The following is a 22,292-nucleotide window of genomic DNA, read 5'->3' on the forward strand; positions in this document are numbered from 1 at the left end:
TGCTTTTTTTTTTTTTTTTTCATGGAGCATACACATCAATGGGGCAGACTTTAAGCGTTCATCATCTTTTCCTACTTCCGGTTTGTTCTCTCTGCTTTACACTTTCAGTCCAGGATGTAAGCTTCCATCTTCCTGCTTGGTCACCAGGCCATGCCTGCCTGGTGTCACAACTCCCCCTCTGGAACTCTAAGCCAAATTAATTCTTCATTCCATATCTTGCCTTGATCATGGCATTTTATCATAGTAACAGAAAAATAACTAATGCATAATTATTTTTTTATCTACGTACTTCCCAGTGTGATCATAAATCCTTTAAGTAAAAATCAGTCTGTTATTCTGGCATCAATTCAGGTCTTTTTTTTCTCCTGTAACACAAATAATTCTTCCACTCATGGACATGCAATTTATTTATTCAGTTCATTTTATTTAGATGATTTTGCTATTATAAAGAATAATGTTGCAATGACTTACATGTTGCTGTAGTTTTATACAAAACTTTATTTATCCCTTTGGGATGACCAGGCTTCCTATGGACACTAGTGCTCTGTGAGGAATCTGACATATAGAAGGGCTTTCTCTCTCTCTCTCTCTCTCTCTCTCTCTCTCTCTCTCTCTCTGTGTGTGTGTGTGTGAGAGAGAGAGAGAGAGAGAAAGAGAGAGAGAGAGGTTGTCATATACATATGGTTGAAGACAGTTTCCTTAAATTAGAGACATCTGGATTCTTTATTTGAAGACATTGGGGCCAAATAAAATTAATTTATAAACAACATGGTTTTATTAAACCATAAAACAAGTGAAATTATGCCATTTCTCAGGAACTTAGATGCAACTGAAAATCATCACATTAACAAAAAAAGTCAGAATGAGAAGGAAAATGTCGTTTTTCTCTCATTTATGGACTCTAGAACTGTTTTGTATAAATTTAACTTTTGGTTTTGGCTGTGTATGGCAAAGGAGTTGATCAGTGTCTCATTCTGGTTCTGCAAAGCTGACAGAGAAGGTGTTAGTCTCGTCATCACTTGAGGTCAAGTGTTTCTCATACAATGATATGTATGTGTACCCTCCTTTGGATAGCTGTGTCTTGAGAGTCTATGGGGCTCAGCTATTTCTGGAATCTCAGGTGACTCCAGTTTTAGGAGAAGTTTAGATGCCTCTTGGGAGTTGGGAGGTGTGTGTCTGCAAATGATATGGCAGTCAAATGCTTCAGTTATTCTTTTTTATATTTTATTTTATTAATTTTACATAGCAACCACAGCTCTCCCTCTCTCCACCTGTGCCCAGTCTACCTTCATCCTGTTAGCAATTTCAGCCTTGAGGGGGATGACAGGTCGGTCATCACTGGCTTTCAGGCAGACATTCCTTAAGTGATTGGCATGCCTGTGAAGAGGGAAAGAGACAAGTGGGATCCTGACTTGTGGGTGCTGGGATGACAGTCTGATCTGGTTGTTTTGTGGACTCCAGTGAGGGGGCAGGGTTCATAGGAAAGCATCTTCTGAGTGCCTGACATATTATTGTGGTGGAGCTCATAAGTCTTTCTCATTTTTTAAAAGTTATTGGCTTTCATCTGCCTTGTTCTCATTCCTTGTTGTTCCAGATGAATACTTGAATTTAATTAGGTTCCCTTAATCACATTATAATTAAAATGACTTTTGTTTCAGAAAAGCAATAGTTTCTTACTATAAATATAACAGGGAAACGAAGATAGGAAAGAAGTCTATTTTCCTCCTCCTGTTTGTCTGAGCATCAGTCCATGGCAGGCACATTCCAGAGAAGTTGCTGAACACAGCCAGGGATGAGAAGTAGGACCAGGTCATCTAAGCACTAAGGAGCTGCCTCCTGATCTTGAGATCGGGACCACATACTGATTTGTGTCTCTAACGTTTCTGCTTCACGAAGGAGAAAAGATGGCGGCTCCTGTGTGACGTTGATGGCCCTCATGCATAGATTCTACTGTGCTACATTACTCTAAGACCCCGCCACAACTCACACCTGCTGTGAATGATTTACAGGTGGAAGTGATTCACATAGGGTATAGACCTGGAGGGGAAGAGATTCTTCCTGATAGGTGGAGTGGGACTGGTTCAATTGGTCTAAAGACTTAAAAAAAAAAAAAAAATACATCTGGCCTTGACCCCTTTGCTGATCCCTCCTCCCTGTCTGCAACTGGATTCCAAGAGTTTGGCTCAGTGTTTAACTGTGGGTCTCTGCTTCTGCTTCCATCAGCTACTGGATGAAGGCTCTAGGATGGCATATAAGGTAGTCATCAATCTCATTATAGAGGAAGGGTATTTAAGGTAGCCTCTCCACTATTGCTTATATTGTTAGTTGGGGCCATCCTTGTAGATCTCTAGACATTTCCCTAGTGCTATATTTTTATGAAAACCTATATTGGCTCCCTGTATTATGGTATCTTTCTTGCTCTCCTCTATTCTTTCTTTCCCTGACTCAATCTTCCTGCTCCCTCATACCTACCTCTCCCCTTCTCTTTCTCCTAACTCCCTGTCCCCTCCCCCCATGCTCCCAATTTGCTTGGGAGATCTTGCCACTTTCCCTTTCTCCAGGGGACCATGTATGTCTCTCTTAGGGTCCTGCTTATCTCCAAGCTTTACTAGTGGTGTGGATTGTAGGCTAGAATTCTTTTTTCTATGTCTGAAAACCAAATATGAGTAAGTACAAACCTTCTTTGTCATTTTGTGAGAAGGATACCTCACTCAGGATGGTTTCTTCTAGTTCTATCCATTTGCATGAGAATTTCAAGATTCCATGTTTGTTTGTTTTGTTTTGTTTTCTGATGAGTAGTACTCCATTGTGTAAATGTACTTCTTCAGTTGAAGGTAATTTAAGTTGCTTCCAGGTTCTGGCTATTACAAATAATGCTGCTCTGAATACATTTGAACAGATGTCCTTGTTGTATGAATGTATATCTATTGTGTATATGACTGAGAGTGGAATTACTGGATATTTACTGGAGAAACCCACAGAACCTGCTGACCTGAACAAGGGGGAGCTTTTGGACTCCAGTCTGATAGCTGGGGAACCAGCACAGGACCAACCCAGATCCCCTGAATGTGGCGTTAGGGGGTCTGGGCAGTCTCTGGGGCCTTTGATAGTGGATCAGTATTTATCCCTAGTATATAAATGGACTTTGGGAACCCATTCCACATAAAAGGATACACCCTGAGCATAGATACATGGGAGAGGGCCTGGGCCCTACTCCAAATGATATGACAGACTTTGAAGATCCTCATGGAAGGCCTCACCCTCCCTGGGGATCAGAAAGGGGGTGGGATGGGGGTCGGTAGGGGGAACAGAGGGGCACGGGAGGACCAGAGGGTGTGGGAACTTGGATTGACATGTAAAACAATCTTGTTTAAAATCTAAATTAAAAAAAAAATAGACCTGATGTTCCTCCGAGAACGACAACAGACTGAAAAAGACAAAAAATAGAGTGAACCTTCATCTCCTACCTGGAGTCTCTCTTGCCCTTCCAAATGGCCCCTTCATAGATTTCAGGCATGATTAACTACCTCAACAACTTCAAAACACAGCTACTTGCAAAAAAAGATATTTCTCTTTCCCTCACTAATTGCTTTTTATGTTGAACCCTTATACAGTATTTTAAAATGATTCTTTTCAATTATATAAGTTATTTATGTGATAAAATTTAAATATTCATTAAAATTGAATCTTAAATATCAGTCTTCACTCAAGAATCACTGGAGAGTTCATGGAAACAGGCAAACAAAAGAATAAAAATTTAAAAGCACAAACTATAATCCTCAGGACTGTAGACAAAAAGTCAAGTCCCTGAAAAGATATTTAAAATTAACATGAATATATCTTAATTACTATCTTCAGTGAGTCAAAAAGAGATGGGACAGCGAAAGAATAATAAAGACCTCTTGGAAATTAAAATCATAGTGGGAAATAAATATTCAAAAGGATATTCAGAAGGCAAATTTGAGAGCATTATTTTTGTGATTATAGCATAAATGAAGAGCAGAGAATAATAGAAGTCACAAAGCAAAAATCCATCCAGGAGGCCTAAACTGGCAATAATAAAATTCACAAAGACATTAATAGTCGTAGCTGTGAGAACAGAAACCATGAAAGCTAAAATAAAAGTAATTTCCTGGAGCTGAGTATACATCCTAAGATGAATGGGGACAATGAGTGCTTAACATAATGAGTGAAAGATACAAACAGTAGGGGTTGTCATGGTGATCATAAGGATGATGGGAAAGGTCTTTCAGATGGAAAAAAAAAAAAAAAGATGTGCATGATCTGAGAAAGTCAAAGTTTTCCTTCAAAAGTTTGGATCAGACAGACATCATTTTTTTTTTTTTTTTCTGATCAGCAGTACATTGTGTTCTCAAAACCTGGAAAATTAATCATCATTTCTTATAAGAAATTTATTTCTACACAGGATTCCATAGTTGGTCAATAAGTTATAAAAGCATTCAAAGAAGCAAGCAAAGAGTGAAGATACCCTCTAAGAACTGAAAAACAAACAAAACAAAAAAACAAAAACAATGAAATCTTGAAATTCTCATGCAAGTGGATGGAACTAGAAGAAACCATCCTGAGTGAGGTTACACAATCACAGAAAGACAAGCATGGTATGTACTCACTCATATATGGATATTAAACATGGAGAGAGGGATCACCAGCCTACAACCCACACCTCCAGAGAAGCTAGGAAACAAGGAGGACTCTCTCTTAAGAGAGTCTGCTGGAGAAAGAGAAAGTGGCAAGAGCTATTGAGCAAATAAGGAGCACAGTGTGGAGGGGCGGGGAGGGAGGTAGGAGAAAGAGAAGGAGAGAAGAGGAGAAAAAAGTTACCTTAATGGGAGGCATTATAGCTTTAAAGAGAAATCTGGCACCAGGGAAATGTCCAGAGATCCACAAGGATGACCCCAACTAAGAATCTAAGCAATAGTGGAGAGGCTACCTTAAATGCCCTTCCCCTATTATGAGAGAGATGACTACCTTATATGCCATTCTAGAGCCTTCATCCTGTAGCTGATGGAAGCAGAAGCAGACATCCACAGAACTCCTGGAATCCAGTTGTAGAGAGGGAGGAGTGATGGGCAAAGGGGTCAAGATCAAGTGGAAGCTCATGGACCCTAGTTGTAAAGCTGGGGAAACAGCATTGGACCAAACCAAGCCCTCTGAGTGTGTATATCAGTTAGGAGGCCTTTAAGATGCCTGGGCAGTCTATGGGATTTCTGTCAGTGGAGCTAGTATTTATCCCTGGTGCACAAATGGACTCTGGGAGCCCATTCCCCATGGAGGGTTACTCGCTCAGCCTAGATACACTGGGGGGGGGGAGAGGGGGAGGGCTAGGCCCTCCCCCAAATGATATAACAGACTTTGCTGATCCCCCATTGAATGCCTCACCCTCCCTGGGTAGTGGATAGCGATTGTGATGGGGTATCAGTGGGAGGCATGGGAGGATGGAAGGGAGGAGGAACTGGGAATTATGTGTAAAATAAGATCCTTCCTTCCTCTCTTGCTTTCTTTCTTTCTTTCTTTTTTTTTTTTTTTTTTTTTGTAATTTTTTAAATTTTCTTTGAAACAAGCTTGTTTTACATGTCAATCCCAGTTCCCAAACCCTCACCTCCTCTCCGTTCACCCCACCATTCCCCATCTGTGGGTTTCTCCATTCTGGTCTTGACTCCTTTGCTCATCACTCCTCCCTGTCTTCAACTGGATTCCAGGAGTTCAGCCCAGTGTTTAGCTGTGGGTGTCTCTGCTTCTGTTTCCATCAGCTACTAGATGAAGGCTCTAGGATGGAATATAATGTAGTCATCAATCTAAATTAAAAAAAAATTAAAAAAAAGTAGTTACTTAAGCCTACACTCCATCTACTAAGACAAAGGAGAAAATAGAAACAGTTCAATAAATGTTCCAGGATCCCACCAATTGGAGTGAGGGTGAGGCAGGGTGATAGGTGGGTGATAGATAAGGGGACTCTCTGAGCAGACTGGGGAGGGTGTATTAGGAGGGAGCAGGATATATAAGGTATTGTGAAGCACCTGGAGTCTGCACAAACGACGGTGGCTATTTTACTGCATTTGCTTTCAGTACAATAAGTTGTGTGTATATTTGGTACCCTAGACTTTTGCATGCTCAACTATCCAATGGTTTCACATTCTAAGTTTAGCTACAAACTTAAGGGGAATCTTGCTGAAACTCTGTCCACTAATCTTCCAGAAAATCTCCTTTCTTTGGTGTACATTATTTTCCTCAGTCTGGTCTCACCAAATTTCGTCTGGATAACCCTCAATTTGGTAATACCAACACTCCTGATTTCTTTTGCCAAATCACTTCCATTATTGAAAGGAAATGTGTTTAAATAGATGAAATCAAACTGTCAGTTTAAGGCAGATTTATAATGAGGGATTATTTGAAGTAAAATAGTTTATAGGCATGTACTTATTATTTGCTAATTTTCTTGAGTGCTTTTCCACTAACATGATAGTTATATTAGAAAATATTTATATCCATATCTACAGCAGAAAAATGTCCTACTATATTTTCTGTGGCCCAAGGTTCTTTTTGGGGGAGGGGGAATATGTTATATGTATTATTGGACTGTGTTACTCAAAAATAACTCCAGAAAATTATTTTTCAATAAATAACAGTTGGTTGTGCAGTCAATATTTTTATTTGATTGTTTTATATTCTTTGGATTTCTTTGGCAAAGGTTTTCCCTCTCATAATATTGGCTATTTAACTTTTTGCTATAAATCTCTCTCTCATATACACACACACATACACATACATATATACATACATACACATTTGTGTTCTTTTTTAAAAGGAGGCACATAAAATCTTAATGCCAGAATCAGATACTCAGGAAAAATAGTTTTTGAAATTAAGCACACATTCTGGTATAATGAACCATGTAATTAATCTAAGGACAAAATGATAAATTCCCTAATCGTACAGATACTCAGCTTCTTCTTTGTCAATTTGGTAACTAACTCAAGTGTTTCATTTAATACCCTGAGTTAATGAGGGATCCCATTCTAACAAGATGAACATTGCAGGATTTCTTCCTTGAGCCCAAGGTCCTCACAAGCCCACAGACCAAGTGGAGATTTCAGTTGTTGAGGATACTGGAGTGAACTAAGGTGTGCGTGTGCTCATTTGTATATGTATTATTTACCATATGCAATGTATACCCTGTGTTTAGAACATATGTGAATCAGACACATATTTGTCTGAAGATCTGTTGCATAATGTTTGCAAATATTCTATGGGAAATGTGCAAACTGTTATTTTACTTATCACCAGAAGAGCAAACTATAGTTATATAATATGTAGTGAGAATTTCAAGCAGGTAAGATTTGGAATGTGATAACTTTGTTAGTGACTATCTAAAGCTTGTTTGACAGAAGAGTCCCATCAGTAGGATTTTAACAGATGGACCTTGGGGCAAATAGTTCCTTCTGTTGTTTGAAGACCGCAACCCCATTCCCAGCATCCACAATGGGCAGCTCTAGCTCCAGGAGATCTCACAGTCTCTCCTGGCTCGCTCACACATACCTAAAAAAAGAAAAGAACTTAAATAAAGAAGAATATGTAGAATCCAGCTAGACTACCTCATTTTTTTTCAGAATGAAATAAGAACAAAGAAAAGAAAAACAATAAATTGGAAGCTAAATCAGCGTATGTTACCAGTACGGAAACCTTTTACTCACAATTTTCATCCATTTTCTTTACTCGCCTCCTGATTTTAGAAGTTACGGTAAAATAACTCTGCCATCGTTTCCAATTTTTAAACATCAGTAGGACTGCTTACAAATGAGATGTGAAGGGGGACTGAAGCGAAACTGACCGTATGTCTGAGGACAGTTATGCGCTGATGTTCTACACCTTCTTTAGTTCAGGTGAACAGGTATTTTTATATTTTATTTAAATAAAAAACAACCTTATTTTACATACCAATCCCAGTTCCCTCTCCCACCTACCATCACATTCCTCCCAATACCTCCCCATGCAGCCCCCCATCCACTCCTCAGGGAGGGTGAGACCTCCCATGGAGGATCATCAAAGTCTGTCACATCATTTAGGGCAGGACCTAGGCCCTCCCCCATGTATCTAGGCAAAGACAGCATCCCTCCATAGAGAATGGCCCATTCATGCACTAGGGATAAATATTGTTACACTGCCAGAGGCTCCATAGAGCCCGAGTACAATTGTCACATACATTCAGGGAGCCTGGATCTGTCTTACGATGGTTCCCAAGCTGTCAGACCGGGATCCATGTTCTCCTACTTGCTCATGTTAGCTGTTTCTGTGAGTTTCCCCAGATAAACTATTGAAAAATATAATGCAAAAGATAAGAATAAGATGCTGATATAGAGCAGTTACTGGGAATATAGACTGTGGAGACTGAAAATTATTTTTTGTTAGCCAAGGATTAAAGGATAAATCCAGGACATTACTCTCCAGTAGCATGAATCCATAACATATATGTTGAGAACACATTCCACTTATAAAAATATATCTTTCTCCACTCATAAATTAATGTTGACCTTCCTTAATAGTTGGCACTTTTATAGTTTAATTTTTTTAAATAATAACATTTCAACCCTATTCATAGATGCTTTTTTTCCCTAGAAACACAAATACTCAATGTACAGAGAATAAGAGACCTCCTTTCTTCACAACCCAGTGATCCTCTGGATAGAAGGGATGAAAAGGTTCTATGGACAAGAAGAGAGATTTCTGTAGAGAAATTATTTTCTAGATATGAGAAAGAGGTTACACACAGGAACCCGCAGCATCTGTAACTGCGTACACAATACCTGTTGAAAATTAAGCCACAAAAAATCCTAGAACAGTTGGGGGAGATGTACATGAAGTTTCATCCATACCTGGGAAGCTATTGGCAATTTGATGGCTCCTGGGATGGGAAGGAGTCAGTTTTCTTTAGGAATATCAACACTGTTTGCTCCAATAGACAATCCCCATATGTACTCACACAGGTATCACCAAGTAGATTCAGTGAGTGTAAAAAATGGAGGGAGGGAGAGGGAGGAAGAGAGCGTGAATTTGAGGTAAAGTCGTGAGGGGATAGGGAAGGAATTATTGGGACAGAAAAGAGGGTGGCTTTGATCGAACACATTACATGAATGTATGACCTAAAAATAAATATTAATTAAATTAAAATTCAAATAAAAAGCTTAAAGCATAAACATATCATTCTTTAGTAAGCTTTTCGTTCCCCGTGAGTGTCTGTTACTGGGTATGTGTGGAAGTCAGACAATGACTTAGAATGTCTGAACTCACCTTTCACCTTGTATGACATAATGTCTCCTATTCATCTCTGTGCACACCAGGCTAGCTGGCCTGTGAGCCTGCAGCAATCTCCTGTCTCTCTGATCATCAATGGTAGTTACTTCTCTACTGCTGTGATGAATTGTTTTTTGGTTTGTTCTCTCTGTTTTTGTTTGTGGTTCAATATCTGAAGTCTCAGCCTCCTGCTTCTATTGCCATCCTTTGCCCAATTGAAACGGACTCTAAGCCTCTGGAACAATGAGCCCAAATCAACTCTTTCTTCTATAAATTGTCTTGGTCATTTATCTCTTCTCATACCAAAACGTCTCTCCACCAGGATAGTTTACTACATTAGGCTGCACCTCCTAACACTTAATTGTCTATTTTTCTGGGACAGTATAATAGCTATAGCACGACCAGTCTATAGGGATTTTTTCAGATTTATTCTGAAGTAGGATAATTATACACTGCTTATATAGAATAGGATAAAAACTCCTTTCTCTTCTGCTTGCCTCAACCCGGTTGCCATTTTTTAGGTAATACTTTCTCAAAGGGATATTTGTCAGTTAATTGGATTTATTTTTCACATTATTATTATTTTTTTGTGTAAATTTTATTCTGAAGCTGATTTTGTTAGCTACTAGGATAGCTTTGCCAGCTTCTTTTTTTTTCCCAACACATGTTTGCATCATTAAACAAATGTTCCACAGAATAAACAAATTAAACAAATCATCAACTAATATTCCAAAACCGAATAATGTTAAAGAAAGAAATGGACACGAGGAAAGAGGGAATGTCTTCTTGCTCACACTTTTGTTCCCTAAAAGTCACTCAGGTAAAACCCTGGTCCTCTGTTGCTCTTCTTCCTTAACTTCTAGGACCCCCCAAACTGCTCCAACAGGGAAGGTCAGTGACTAGGGTTACTGTAAAGAAGAGCAATCCTTGGATCCCCACACACTGTTTGAGTCTCATATTTTGTGTTAAAATATACTTCATTGTTTAAGCTAAATTGAATCACTGTTTTCAGGCAATCATAATCAAAGCCATGCTGACACATTTTTTCCTTCCTTCCTTCCTTCCTTCTTTCCTTCCTTCCTTCCTTCCTTCCTTCCTTCCTTCCTTCCTTCCTTCCTTCTTTCCTTTCCTCCCTTCCTCCCTCCCTCTCTCCCCACCTCTCTCTCTTTGTTTTTTTGAGACAGGTTTTCTCTGTATTGCTTTGGAGCCTATCCTGGAACTTGTTCTATAGGCCAGGCCAGGCTGGCCTCAAACTCACAGAGATCCACCTGTTTCTGTGTTATGAGTAGTTTTTCCGGCCAGCCTGGTCCCACAGCCATGCCAGCCTCAAATAACACAGAGATATGCTATATTAAATAAATATTATGCTGTTGGCCTGTTACTAGCATTTCTTATTGGCTAAGTCTGTCTTAAATATTAACCATTTCTATTAATTGTTTCCATGTGGTCTTGATTTACCAGAGAGAGGGTCTGGAGTTCTGCTCTCTCTGTCCTCCATGGCTAATCCCCCTCCTACTTCTTCCTTTCTCCTCCTTGTTTCTTAGTCCCACCTATCTTGCTTTCCTATTGGCCAACAGTGCTTTATTCATTAACCAACACGAGAACCATATTTACAGAATGACATCTCCCATCATCTCCTCTTTACTGTCTAAAATAAAAAGAAGAGTTTTAACATAGCAAAAATATAACAAAACAGTTATCAAATAAGAACCATGGTTAACAACATTTAGTCCATTAATATTTAGCAAGATTTAAAACAAAATGTCATCATCTATCCTATCTTTGTGAGTCTAAACTCCTATATGTAACTTATCTTTAATCCTAAGGAAAACTATAGCCATAACTATCTATCTTCAACTCCATCAAAGACCACAGTAGTGCATTGCACACATACAATTGATTAAGATTCTCAAAACTGGCTTCATCCTTGATTATTTCTAATTTAAATAAAAAAACAGAAGAAGAAGAGTTAAGGATCGGTGAAGAAGAAACAGCAGAAAGATTGTAAGAGTCTGACTTCAGGTATGACTAGAGCAAAGCAGCTTCAATTGCCTGCACAAGATCAAGCTATAACTTTGTAAGATGGAGGGGATAGGCGGAGAACTCATGACATCTCACAGATGGATGTCTGCTGGGGGAGGAGATGCAGCAAGCATTCTTAACTGTCATAAAGCATGAAAATAGCTAAGCAGGACTAACACATTTATACACTTATAAAAGTAAAGGGTCACAGAATCATCACAATGCCAAATATCGTAAGGCTGTTGTCTGAGAAAGAGATGAGGATGTAATACCTTTACACTAAATAAATGGGGTATAGAGCAAAAATACATGGAATCAGTTTGCGTAATTTTAATGATTGTTCAGGAATGTCACACTGAATTTTTTCTCTTATCTCCAAGTGAAGGTTAATTTAAATTTATACTTTTACAGTTCTAAATATAGGCTTTGAAAGAAGTATTTTGCAGATCAAAGTAAAGGGTTTATTTCTTGATGATATGTGGGTAGGCTAAATCTCTGTAGATTTCCAAGAGGTAAACATGTCACATTGATTCTCCCTCTAAATAATTGTCTATATATATCAAAAGGGAAAATACTACTTCACGTGAATAGCAACCAACTATTTTAATTAGCTATGGCATTGGAAGAAACTTAAAAATTTCTGAGAATTTATAATGGTTCTATTGGGGTAAAGGTGAGGCTCAATGGCAGAGTGTTTGCTTAGCATTTATAATGGCCTATTTTGAATACTCAAAATCACACACACACACACACACACACACACACACACACACACACTCCTTCCAAGTATTTCCGTTCCGACATAGACAGTTATCCTCAAAGCCATCTTTCTTTAAGCCCCAATATCTGAGAACTATTCTTCAGGAAGGAAGTTTCTAGTTTAAACCCAGAGAGATCCCTTCAAGCCCTGTGTCTAAGATATATGGTGTCACTTGAAATAAGGCCTTACCTTTTGTTTCTGGAGTGTAATCAAGGGCAACAGCAACAATAGTAGTATGTGTTGCTTGAAGGAAAGGTCTCATGGACTCTCTTGACTAGCAACTCAAAAGGATGTTTCCCATGTCTGGCATTGTGTTTTTGTGAGATAATCTATAGTTTAAAGGGAGCATTGTCACCAAAGAGATGAAACCTTAATTAAACTATTATGCTCCCATATATAATATATAGCGCATTGTATATAATTTTCAATAAACATGAAATATTATAATCCCCTATGGATTCATCAAGACTCAGGATTAGTATTATTTAGTCCCCCATCCTTTCCTCTTCCTCCCGTGTCGCCTTCTCTCCCTCCCCAGTAAATCTCCTCTACCAGTTTTCCCTTTCCCTCATTCACAGCCACTGTAACCTTCTATTCCTCTCTCTAGATAGTCTGTCTGTCCTTCTTCACCGTGGTCTATTTTTACTTTCCTGGTATCTGAGTTTACCCTGGATTATTTCATTCACATCCAAAAGTCCAAGATAGTTGTCATCTTTATACTCAAAACTGCACAGACTGTCTCTCTGAAAACAGATTGCTTTCATTAGAATACAATGAAGTTGATCAAGACAGAGATAAGCCTGCCGCAGTGGTACATACCTGTAGCTTAAGCATTTGAGAAGCAAAGGCAGCAGGATTGTTGCAAAATTTGCACCGGTCCGCTCTATACAATAAATTTCATTGCAGGTCATCCTTAGGCCACACTTGTGTCAAAAGACAAAACCATGTTCCATAGACTCACATTTGGTGTTGCTGTTTTGTAATTTTACAAATTTTTGTAATGAAAAAAAACCCTAGATTTGGATTTTTCTGAGATTTCCAAGAGAATATATATTCTCCATGTACCCTTCTCTAAAGTTATGGATGGGGTTAGTAAGGGAGCTTGAGTTTTTTAGAATTACAGCCCAAGTAAGGACCAGGCAGTTAAGACAATGATAACAGAGATTGTATTTACCATAACTTTCCCTTGGAATTAGGGCCTGGTGAACACTCTACACTGATGCTGTCCGAGCAGTGTGAGTGTGATGAGGGCATTGGAGTCACAGGAGACAATAAGGCTGGGTGACTGACCTTCTCGAAGGGCTCCAGGAAAAGAGAAAACTGAGATGAAATCATAATTTTCTGTCCCAAGCAAGTTATTCTCTGCTGCTGGTTTGCTTCTATAGAGAGCAGATAGAAAAGTCATAAATGACTCCTTCATTTGGTATAAGAACACAGAAAAGCTTGGAGTTCAAGACGGACACTGAGGGAGGCTACTGTTTGAGTAAGAGGCTTACTAAAAGGGATGGACAGACAAACAGCAACATGGTAGGGGCCTTGTGGAAAAATGAAGTCCATTTGGCAGAGTGAAGTGTACATCTTGATTGGGAATGTTATTCTGCATATATGTTTGTCTTAGGAGTTGGTGAAATAACACTAGTTGGCCAGTAGCTAGTCAGGGAGTACAGGTGTGGCTACCAGCATAGGAGAATTCTGAGTAGAGGATTCGGAGAGGAACTGCAAGGAGACACCATGTAGCTACTGAAGGAGTAACATGCCAGATTACTGGTAAGCTACAGCCTCATGGCAAAACACAGTTTAATAGAAATGGGCTAATAATTAAGAGAAAGCTAGCCAGTAAGAAGCACACGTCACTGGCCACATAGTTTATAATTAATATAAGACTGTATTTATTTGGGGCTAAATGACAATGGGACCAGGTGGAAAAGAAACTCTGTCTTCATCTTCTTATACAATTTATCTACCCTACATTAAAACTTTCAAAGAGCTGAGATCCAAAAATACTTAGCACAATGCCTGGCCATCATGTATTGATAATATTTCTTATTGTTGCACAGCCAGATTGGAGTTTATCTTGTTGTTAACAGTAAAGCCATTTCATCTTCCAAACTTAAGTCTTTGTGTCTCTTAAGACATTTACCCCACTCTTATGGCATTTACCCCACTCACCTTACATAATCATCATCCAATCAGAAGACACAGGTGTGTTAACTCAAATCTTTTATGAAACTGCGACAGATTAAGATGGCCTCAGAAGCTCTAAGCTTCCAAATATTCCGAAAGAGTAACACCGGAACATCTTCCTCAGACTCCTCACACCATTGTCCACATTTGGTTGTATCTCTCAAGGTTAAAAGGCAGGCATCCACAAGTGAAAAATCCTCACAGGCATTTCTGGAGCTGACTAAAACTCAAGGAATGTTTCTTTTGTGCTGATTCTGAAACTTGACCTTGCGTTACAGTTTACTGGAGAGCTTTACAAGTGACAGAGATCCCAGATCTGGTCCAATGCAATTCAGTCAGAAGCCCAGCAGCAGGCTTGAGGATGCATATTTGCAGAGGTTCACTGGGTAGCTCCAATGTACATCCCAAACTGAGAAGTGTTGTGTTAGGGGAAAAGAGAATGCAAATGTGTTTATTGAGGTCACTATATGCAGCGAGCATGGAATTAGGTGCTTTGCATCTATTACCTTAACTTTAATTTTAAATTAACCACATAAAATCGCTAGCTACATCCATATACTGTAATTAGGAGCTGAGACAACCGGAATTCAGAGGGTTATATTCAAGGAAATACAGCTTACTCTGTAAAACACAGCAGCTTACACTGATAAAATAATCAGTTCTGTCTTTGCATCAAATCTTAAATTTATTTATGTTTGAGATTTGCTTACATGTTATTATGTGAAGTGTGCTCCTCTCTGTGTATATGGACATGTAAATACAGTGCCCACAGAGGTGAGAAGTGGGCATGGGACCGTCTCAACCTGGTGTGACATGTGGCTGGGAGCAAATCTCTTGTCTGTTCTTCGTATGGGACCTGGATCCTACAAGGGTGCCAAGTGTCTTAATCACCCTCACCCCTCTTCTGTTTATTTATTTGTGTTATTGTTTCCCTGATAGCTTTAGTGGCTATAAGCCAAAGTCTGCAAACAGAACTCAATTAAAAAAAAAAAAAAACTGGGGTTTTTTTGTTTGTTTGTTTTTTGTTTTTTGGTTTTTTTGGATATTGAAATACATTACTGATTTCATGTTGGTTTTTTTTTTTTTTTTAACATTTATAGTGCCACACTAAATGTATACACTATTGAGGTTTCAAAATAATCTGAAATCAAAAAATCTCAGGAAAGTCTATTCCTCTGACTGTTGTCTGTCTCCGTTTTCCACAGAGAAGCCAAAGTTTTGAAACAGTCATTAAAAAAGCCTTCAAAACTTAAACCCTTCAGGAATATAGTGAACCATTCTAACAGCTTTAAAATGAGCAGGCTCTCATCAGGTGTTTGACAATGCACATAAAACAGTTTCTTTTGGGGAGCCAAATTAAGGAATTTAGAAAGTGAATGATAGACCATTGTATTACCTTGGGGAAAAGAAAGTAAGGTTTTTAACTTCGCAGTCCCCTGACGGGAAAGCTGTATCTGGTGGTATTTCAAAAGACAACTTCACTTGAATTGTCTTTAAAAAGTAAAAGAAATCTTTATAAAGGCTTAACAATAGAGCCCTCATTTTTAAAAAAGAAACAACAAGAAAAAAGTAACCCAGTAGGAATAGGAGTTAGGTAGAAGAGGAAGTCAGTTTTGAAAACCCAAGTAAAAGTTCACACTGTGAGGAGTTACAGAAAGTTTCGCATATAGTTTTCCTTTTTTTCCCCCTAAACCATTGGGTTCAACCTTCACATTAACACAGCCGAAACGCTAACTGTGTGCCTATTAATACTGTCTACTGACCTCAAAGGCTATGACTGTCAGCTCAGTGGATGCCTACAATGCAGGAAATTGAAACCATTGAATCCACACATTAAATTTCTGGGAAGACAGTTTCCTAAGCAAAATGGCAGAGGTCAGAGTCATCCTGGCTCTCCCCATTGGTGGATAAGTACTTGCAGGTGTAGGCCAGGAGATGGCTTCTGACTCATGGTCAAACCAATTTAATGAAAAATATATATTTTCAAAAGGAAAAAAAAAGATTGACAAGAGAAGCTCCCAAGCTATTGGCCTATATTTAAAATACTGTTGAATAAGGTACAGTGGAAAGATTTTATTTACTGAAGGCAATGAAATATAGCTGAGCCTGTGATTCTAGTGGTTATTAACATTTCAATGCTTAGAATAATGGTTGTCAATCATCAACTTACTTGCATATTAGTGGAATATCTATATTGGCCAGAACGACATTAAGGATGAATGTTTGTATACATATAATTATTTTGTCATGTGTAGCTGCCATAGTGATTCTGAGTTGTATTTTCATTTTGACTCACTAAAATCTATGTGCTGGAAAGTTTCATGTTAGCAGGGTATACACATTGCTTTTCTCCTTGCTCTTACTAAATGCTTGAGAAGAAGCAACTTAAAAAAGGGGGCTTTTCTGTTTGAGGAGATAAGGTCCATCACCAGAAGGAAGGCATGGCAACAGAAATATAAAGTGGCTGGTCATGTTCTGCCTGTAGCCAGTAAGCAAAGAGCAGACAAGAAAGGCTTGGCTATGAAACCTCAAGGGGCAGCTCAATAACTCACTTCCTCTAGCAAGTATCTAGCTGCATAAAATTATAATGGGAGATGTCATTCTGTAAATATGTTTCTCACATTGGCTAATGAATAAAGCACTGTTGGCCAATAGGAAAGAAAGATAGGCAGGACTAGGAGACAAGGAGGACTCCGGAAGTAGTAGGGAGGAGATTCAAGAAGAGGATGGAGAGAGAAGAATGCTGGGCCCTCTCTCTGGTAAGATAAGACCATGTGGAAATACTTAGATTGTAGGAATGGATTAATATTTAAGACAGAGCCAGCCAATAAGAAACTAGCAACTGGCCAACAGCATTATATCAAATACAGAGCTTCTGTGTATTATTTGGGGCTGGCGCAGCAGTGGGACCAGACCGGCAGGGAAAAACCAACTTATAACAAAGTTATATAATTTTCTCGAACAGTATCACCAACTGAGGAGCAGGTGATCAAACACATGAGCCTATGAAGGACCTTCTGAATTCCAGCAACATCACAAGGCTACTGTACAGATCAGTGGACCTCAAACTGGAGCAAGCACAAAGCAAAGCCCCAAGGAGAGTGTATTATGCCCTGCGTTAACAGACACTGGCATACATAAATGTACTGAGTCATCAGTTTGGCTAAGTTTGAAATCACCTAGAGACACACGTTTAGGCATGCCATTGGAAGCATTTCCAGAAAAGATTAAATGAAGAGGGAAGACCCCTCTTCACTGTGAGTAGTGACTGGACTTAATATAAAAATAAAACAGAATAATCCAGCTGAAAGTCAACACCCCAAGCCTCTGCTTCACGAGAATCAGAACTTTTGAAGTACCAGCCTCACGTTGCTTAGGCTCTGAGCCCCACCAGGTTTTCCCTACCGTCGTGGATTGTACCTTCTGTAGTCATTAAACAAGAAAGAAACAAAGAAAAAGCATAAATCCACAAAAGCCCTCTCCCCCTTCTGTCTGGTTTTGTCATAACAGCAAGAACAGTAGCAGAGCTTGTGGATTTGTTTGAAATTAAAGTTTCAAAATACGATTAGCAGTCACTGTGTGTTTGCTGCTGAATTTCACTGCTATAAATTTGTAAGGACGATGTAAGGAGTAGGGTTTTTCCTCCCGCCGCCTGGAAAAAGAAAGAGGAGGGAGATGTATCAAAAAAGAGAAAAGCGAATTGGCATCAGACAAGGAAGCAGGCTCCGTCATGCCGGTGTTTAGGGTTCTAGTTGTGAGGCTCAATAACTACCTGTACAAGTTAGCTTCAATTGTTAACTGTCACAGCCTAGAGTCATCCAGGAGGAAAGGCTCCATAGAGAAATCACCTAGACTGGATTTGTCTATGTATGCCTGTGGGTATGCCGGATTGTCTTGATGTAGGAGGGTCTGCCCTACTGTAGTTAGCACAATTCTTTGGGAAGGTAGTCCAAACTTGTACAGGAAAGCTGGTTAAGAATGAGCCAGAGAGTGAGCTAGCTAGCAATCGGTGTTCTGCAGTTGGTTTTTACTTTACACTTTGGGGGCCTGCCACCCAGCTCTAAAATAAATACATGGAGACCTATTCTTATGAATGCATGGCCTTAGCTTGGCTTGTTTCTTACTTTAATTATCCAATCTACCTTTTCCTTTGGGCTTTTACTTTTCTCTATTCTATATATTTTCATTCCTTCTAAACCTGTGGCAGGGTGGCTGGGCTCTCGTGTACTTCCTCCTCCTTTTCTTGTTCCTCTCTCTCTCTCTCTCTCTCTCTCTCTCTCTCTCTTATTCTATTCATTCTCTCTACATGCTAGCACCACCTATCGTTTCTCCTGCCTAGCCATTGGCCATTTAGCTCTTTATTAGACCAATCAGGTGTTTTTGGCAGGCAAAGTAACACAGCTTCACAGAGTTAAATAAATGCAATGTAAAAGAATGCAACACATCTTTGCATCATTAAACAAATATTCCACAGAATGTCTTTGCATCATTAGACAAATATTCCACAGCATGAATGAATGTATCTCATCTTCAACTAATATTCCACAAGTGTTCCTTTTTTTCCTGCTCCAGCTCCTGCCTGAGTTCATGACGGACTGGGACCTAGACATGTAAGCCAAATAAATTCTTTCTTACTCCTAAAAACATTTTAACAAAATGTTATTTTAAAATGTTTCTATTTATCAAATCCTTATGATGCACCAAGAGTTGGGCTTATTAGACCTTATAGATGAAAAAGGTAAATCTAGAAGGATATAAAGATACTCCTATAGTGATGATGATGATGATAACAATAATAATAAAACAATAATAAATGCTTATGACAAGTTTTAACCCAATATTCTCCAACTCCAGAAGTTTAGAATTGGTCCCTTACCCACTTCTGTGCTATGATAATTACTTCATTTTTAGAACATCTACCTTAAATTGTCAACACAGTTATTTGACTTTTCAAAATGCAGATTTGTTGAACACTGAAAGAAGATAATGTCCATTATGTGCATTGTGTCAAATACTACCCCATTTAAAATTGACCATTTCTCAGGAACAGTGAATTAAGTAGCCATATCTGTAGTAAGATAATTATTTCAATAGCCATGTCATGTCCAGAAGGTAGCACTCCACAGGATTCCTTCCATCAAGCCAGTCAAAATACTAGTATAGATGAGTAGAATATCTCCTGGTCTCACCACTTACCAAGGAGCCATTGGCATTTGATATTGCTGAGGAAGGTAGAACCATATTTAGTTGGGGGTATGGATGGCTACCGGGGCTCCTGTGGATGGCCCCACATTCATGCATACATGAGTGACACTAACTGGATTCATTAGGTTAAAATACATGTCCTGAAGTTGGGTTGAGGATGTGTTGTCAGTATGTAAAATGGGCTGTGAGGAGATTGGGCTTAAATATGATCATATAGAATTTCTGTCTTTATTGTCATACCACATCTATTACTATATTCCCATGGGAACATATGCTTGTACGGTTATGACCATCCAATGGAAATTTCATTGGAAAATGTAGAAATATTGAAAAGAATGGACTCCAGCTTCACTTGTATGAATATATACAATATGTCAGGTGTGAGGAATGTGCCTCTTACAAGATTGTTGCGATTCAAATTTGACATGTCCCCACGTAGGCTCAATTATTTGAACGCTTCATCGCCATTTGTTGGCACTGGTACTAGAGGTTATGGAACTGTTAGGAGGTGTGTCCTTGCGGAAGGAAGAACGTCACTGAGTGAGGGCTTTGGGGGTTTGCTTTGCCCCACTACCAACTGTAGTCTCTGCTTTATGATTGTTGTTGAAGATGTGATTGATCAGCTTCCTTCTTCTGTTGCCATGACTACCGAATATTCTTTCTCCTTACCCCAACCTTTGGACTCTCCATCTGGAAACAAAAGTCCAAATAAATACTTCCTTCTATAAGAGGTTGATTTTGGTCATGGTATATTATAACAGCCACAGAAAAGTATTTACTAAAACTATCATGAGCATGCTGTGCCAAGAACTGGTAAGTTTGTGTTTTTCCATAATACCATGCTATTGAATAAAAATGAATTCACAAGGTTCAGCATAGTGAATGACAGCCATTTCTCTGATAATCTTGACTACTGCAGTAGTCTGTTCCAGGTGAATGTGGGTTCTTCTATTTCAACCACAATTGCTAGTATTAACTGTCATATTATACATCACACAATAAATATATCTATATGCACATACAGTGTATAGAATGAATACAAATGTAACTAACAAGTTGCAGCAGACTCAGAAACTTTCCAGAAGTTTAAACAGCAAGTCTCTATAGATGAGATAATAAGCCAGACCCATGGTGGGAGGAAGCTCCTGCTATATCCGAGTGAAAGTTGAGTTGTTGAATTTAGCTACAAGGTGAAAGTACAGGTCCAGATGAGTGAAGAAGTGGATGGGAAGGCATTTGAGTAGTTCTTGTCAAATGCAAGGGACCCAGCTCAGCCCAATCTCAGTGTGTTTCTTGGTCCTTGACACACAGAGCATGTATCAGATGATACATTGTTATGTGGTCCTGATATTGCTAATGTTAGGTGTTCATCAATTTATAGGATCAAGTTGAGGAAGTTATACCCTTTCTTTGGTTTGACATGCTGAATACATGCTTGGGCCTTATTCCCCTGATATACTGTTAATATACCCACATGCTCCGTGGTTTCAATGATTCCCAATAAATTTATAGGTTTGTCTCTTTCTGGGCCTAGATATAAGTCATTTATCAGTTTGTGTTGGATGGGTGGTACCCGAAAACAATGCCATTTTAAGACTATTCAAGGCAGTAGTTTTCAACCATCCTAAAGATGCAACCCTTTAATATAGTTATTCAATTAATATAGTTATTAATGTGGTTACCCCATCATAAAATTATTTTTGTTGCTACTTCATAACTATAATTTTGTTACTCTCATGAATCATAATGTAAAAGTCTGTGTTTTCTGGTGATCTTAGGCACCCTCTGTGAATGGGTTGTTCAACTCCCCAAAGTGGGTTATGCCCCACAGGTTGAGAACTGCTGACTCATGGACTACATGAAAAATGTACTAAAAAATAATTGTATAGTGGGGTTTCCTAGGGCAAACACAGCCTGAAAACAACTGTTATGCACAATATAAACTATCTTATGGTAGAAATGGCCTGATTTCAACTTTATAAAAAGTTTATATTCAAATACCAGTTATTTACAAGCACCTCAGCATATAGTAATATATTTACAGTGATCTTTAAATTACTTTACAATAAATTTTAAAATAATATAAATCAATACATGTGATATAAGTATATGTATGCATATAGATAATAAACTACATATGGAAAATTAATAATATATAATCTTATAGGTGTTTTATTCTAGAGATTCATTTCCATTAAAGTAAATATTAATGTAATTTGCATTTATATAAGCTAAACATAGCAAAAAATTTCAGGCTTTATTATCCTGTCTCTCTGGTAATTAAGGAACAAAAGAAAGAAGCATCAATATCCATAGGTTTGCCTCAGTTTCAAAGATTGTAGCTATAGCAATGCATAAGATAAGCAACTAATTTAAATTAAACTAATTAGCATAGACTCGCTCATTGATTAACCTTCTTTTAAAAGATAAAACTCCTCTTAAATTAAGGCGTTTTCATGACAAACACATACCAAGTTGAAAAAAAAAATCGTGGGTGGAGAAAGATACTTTGTAAAGTCACAATTAAAATAGCATTAATGTCATTGAATTAAAATTAAAAGTGGCTTGTATCATTAGAATTCCATTTATATTTCACTTGTTCTCTAATCTCTGGAGTCTAAGAAACAGACGTCATTAATTAGCCTTTCTTCTTACACCATTCATATTTGGGAAGCATAGACTGAGCTTCACCAGGCAGACTTAACCAAGCAAGCCAAAAACTAAACCCTACAGAGCAAATGACAGTGAACAGTGTGCTCATCGGAAGTAATGATTGAGTCACCCACCTTGCCTGGGGAAGTGAGTCAACAGA

This window comes from Phodopus roborovskii, unplaced genomic scaffold, assembly GCF_943737965.1.
Source record: "Phodopus roborovskii unplaced genomic scaffold, PHOROB, whole genome shotgun sequence".
Lineage (NCBI taxonomy): Eukaryota > Metazoa > Chordata > Mammalia > Rodentia > Cricetidae > Phodopus > Phodopus roborovskii.